Here is a 3,999-nt window from a genome sequence, read left to right as displayed (position 1 = left end):
GTAGAAAGCCAGCAAGAGGCCCAGCCAGCATCACAGACCTGACACTCTGCAGAACTCTGGGTCCAGGCCACCTGCACCAATTAGAGCAGAACCAAGACATTCAGTGCAACATGCATTATTAATCCAAAACCTTTTTCAATAAGAAAAAAGCCAATTATTGGCTCAATTTTTTTTTAGAGAGAGAAAACAGCTACACTGCTATATATAATTTAGCAACTTAGTTTAGTCTCTCAATATTTAGTAAGTTTGTTTAAAAATTACCATTTCCATTGGTTTATAGTGACATGAATATAAATCCATAAATCCATTTCAGAGTCTACATTCCTTTCACTGTGAACATAAGGCTTCTTAAAAGCTAATTGTGGGATGGGGAACAGTAATGACTGTGGCTGGTGAGCACTGTTGAAAGCCAAAAGGACTGGCAGGTTTGGAAAGGCATACACGATATATACACACACTCTCAGTATACTACTGTTCCCCACAGTTTTGCTGTACATTCTTGTCTCAAAAGATGGTATAAATTATTCCCTTAAATTTGAAAAAAACAATTAAGATGAATACATTTTCATCTTCATTTCAAAATAACCCTTTTAAATATAAAAAGTTCCTCATGTTTGTTAAATCTGTTCAAATGTTGAATTTAAACACTTTCTTCACAACATGTACAATGTTTTCAGCCTTAGTGCTGAAAACAATCAGTTTGGCAATAAGATCTCCAGTGCTTTATCAAAAATGGCATTCAATAGATTATAAGACTGATAAATCTGCATTTGAATCAGTCTTACCACAATGAATTAAAACAAAGTCCAAAAAATGTATGACTATTCATCAACACCCTTGGAACCTATCAGTTATTGCTAATAATCTCCCACGTGCATATAATTCAAACACAAACTTTGTGAGGAGAGGGTGGAAAATAAATACTACAGTATTTCTTCAATTTTATTTAATGCTGGCTAGCTGGTTAAATGAAAGATTAATATTACTAACAGGAAGAGTCAAACTATTTTAAGGACTGTTTTCTAGGAACAATTTTGCAAAACAAAGATAAGCAAGACCCTATGCAAATACATTTTCTTGTAGTGTAATGTAATTGCTAGTATGAGGTATAATCTGCAAGCAATTAATACAAATATAAATAGGTATAAGCCACCACTAACTCACAGTCTGGTGAAAAGCTTCTCAGCTAAGGTAGTTTGAGGATAAGGTTAAGGGAAACGAGAAAGGGTGGACAGGGCAGGTTTCCAGTGGGGTCATTTATGTGCCTTATCATTATCATCATCCTGTATGCACCAGTCCATTGTTGCAGAAAGGTAAATCCTTTCCAAGTATGTTCTTTATGTAGCACAGTAAAATTATTTAAGTATTACTCATGCTTCATTTGCATTTGTATTTAGATATATACATAATTATATATGCATATCAAAAACTATAAACAGAATTTTAAAACAGTTTATCTCATTTGAGGAAAGTTAACAGGTAAGACAAAACTACGTACTGTAGAATTTTTTAGGATATCTAAACTCAGGGTAAAACCAAAGAAAAACATTTCTACCTCTTTAGTAAATGGCTTGTGTGAAACCTCAAGCTCTCACTCAATTTTTTTTATAGATGGGTTTGTTTGATGAGGATTGTGATCCAATGATTGTTTAGCAGCAATTTTACCAAACTGTAAATTATTTTATTAACAGGTACTATAAACAGATAATACTAATCTTATTTTAAAACCATGGGTGCCACACTGGTGAATATACAGCTTATGAATAACTTAAAAAGTATTTCCCATTTTAAAAGGCAAACCCAGCATACAATACATGTATAACATGTATAATATATGTATAACATACACAATACATGTATGTATATAACATGTATTATATACATACATGTATATAATACACGTATAACCCAGCTATACTATACATGTAGTAGCTATAATATGGATTATACTACTAATGAAGAAGCTATAATATGGATACATGATTGATGTGTCTAAAATGATATATACAGTACATAATTCATGTTAGATAGGTGATCAGTACATTTTTCCATATGATTCCCTTCTTGCTTCACTTTCCCCAGAAACTGAATTCTGTACTTCCTCTTCTAATATTGGTATAATCAGGTTATCGCAGGACATCAAATTATATTTCATCTTTTTCATCACAAATTTAGTAAACCAATGACACAAAAATATTTCATTTTCATATTCATCAAATATCTGCCAATTTTGAAAATAAGCATGCAAAAATATCCTGTAAATCCTAAGGCATACTGATCCTAGTTTTGCTACAGATTATTCCTTTATGCTAACCCTGCTGGGAAAATATTTATTGCCATTCAGAAAACATGCAGCGCCATCAATTGTGTGTCTAGTATAGGCTATAGCAGGACACTCTTGGAGTTTTATGAGCAGCACAAAGAAAAATCTATTGTTCAGTTGCTGTCATTTGAGTGCAAGCATCTGGATAGCACTCACTCTGAAGTTTGACAACAAGTCCATTTAGCTCAAGGCAGAATTGCCTTAAATGTCCATACTTCTCTAACTTTCATCTAGGCCTTCAGATGGTTCAAGAATTTTGTCAATATTGGAGCAATCTGCTCTTATGTTCTGTTGAATATACTGTTGAACAGCTAATGTACTGTCTATTTCCTCAAAGGATTCATCAGGCCAATTATAAAAATCCTGTGCCCAGCCTGTTCTGCCTCAGCACGCCGCCCCCTCCACCATGACCATAGTATCAGCGTCTGGGCCTATTGGCTTGATTTAATAAGTAAGAGTACCAGTAATTTTTTAGAAGTAAAATGGATTTATTAAAGGATTTTTAAGAAAAAGCACTTGCTTTTATCTGCATTTTAAAAGGAGAATTGACATTACAGATGAAATAAAGATGAATACAGAAGAGAAGATCCTACTTTACATGCAAAATAATATCTATAAAATGGGATTAGTAATTTCTTCCTAGAGAGCTTGTGAGAACTAGAGATAGTGAATTATAAAGCACGTAATAGGGGTTCATTTATTTATTCATTTGGCAAATATTTATTGAGCACCTGCTATGTGCAAGGCACCCATTTAGGTAAAACTGAAAAACATGTGTCTTTGTGAAGTTTACATGGTAATTTTTCATCCCATGTGCCAAAGAGATAATGGGAGGAATGACTACCATCTTTTAGAGACTTGTGGTATCATTTTGGAGATTAAATGTCATGTTTTATGTGGCTATAGAAAGCAAAACTAGAGCCAGGCATGGTGGCTCATGCCTGTAATATCAAAATTTTGGGAGGCTGAGGCGGGAGAATGACTTGAGCTCATGAGTTTGAGACCAGCCTGGGCCACATAGTGAGACCTCGTCTCAACAAAACATAAAAAAATTAGCTGGATACAGTTAAGCATGCCTATAGTCCCAGCTACTCTGGAGGCTGAGGTGGAAATAGTTTGAGCCCAGGAGGTCGAGGCTGCAGTAAGCCGTGATCGCACCACTGCACTACGGGAGTGTGAACCTGACTCAAAAAAAAAATTTTTTTTTAAAGAAAAAAAAAAGCAGAACTAGGACCAATGGATGGTCTTTCAAGGGCAGTGGTTTTCATAATTAAAGGAAAATCCTGTTTACCAGCAGGACTGACCAAGAATGGGATGGGGCCACCTCTGGGAGCAGAGAGGCATGGGCAGGAGGTGATTCTGTTAGTGGAAGTATTTTGTAGGCAATTTGAGACCTCGTATCAAGGATCTCGGCAGTGTGGGCAAGGGGGGAATATGAAATCCATGTTTCCTTCTGCCTCTTAATTTCAAGATGCTGGAACTGGGATGGGAAGCCAAAGCCAGTGACCAGAACCAGGGCTACAACTCAGGGGTGAGTGTGGGAGTTTAAATGCAGGATCCACACTGGCTACAGGTGAACTGGAGCCACAGATTCCTGTCACTTTCTGCCTCCAGGGATCAAGTACCATGGGTTTCAACCTGACCAGCCTGAAGGTTTGGGAGGCCCCATCAGGGGA

General features: G+C 36.2%; 1 pseudogene; it reads right to left on the bottom strand.

The window, feature by feature from the left end:
* Positions 1 to 2,035: 2,035 nt before the first annotated feature.
* Positions 2,036 to 3,999, bottom strand: part of LOC105543160 — a 6,112-nt pseudogene continuing 4,148 nt past the window's right edge.

This window comes from Mandrillus leucophaeus, unplaced genomic scaffold, assembly GCF_000951045.1.
Source record: "Mandrillus leucophaeus isolate KB7577 unplaced genomic scaffold, Mleu.le_1.0 Scaffold276, whole genome shotgun sequence".
Taxonomy (NCBI): domain Eukaryota; kingdom Metazoa; phylum Chordata; class Mammalia; order Primates; family Cercopithecidae; genus Mandrillus; species Mandrillus leucophaeus.
This window is presented reverse-complemented; position numbering and strand designations above follow the sequence as displayed.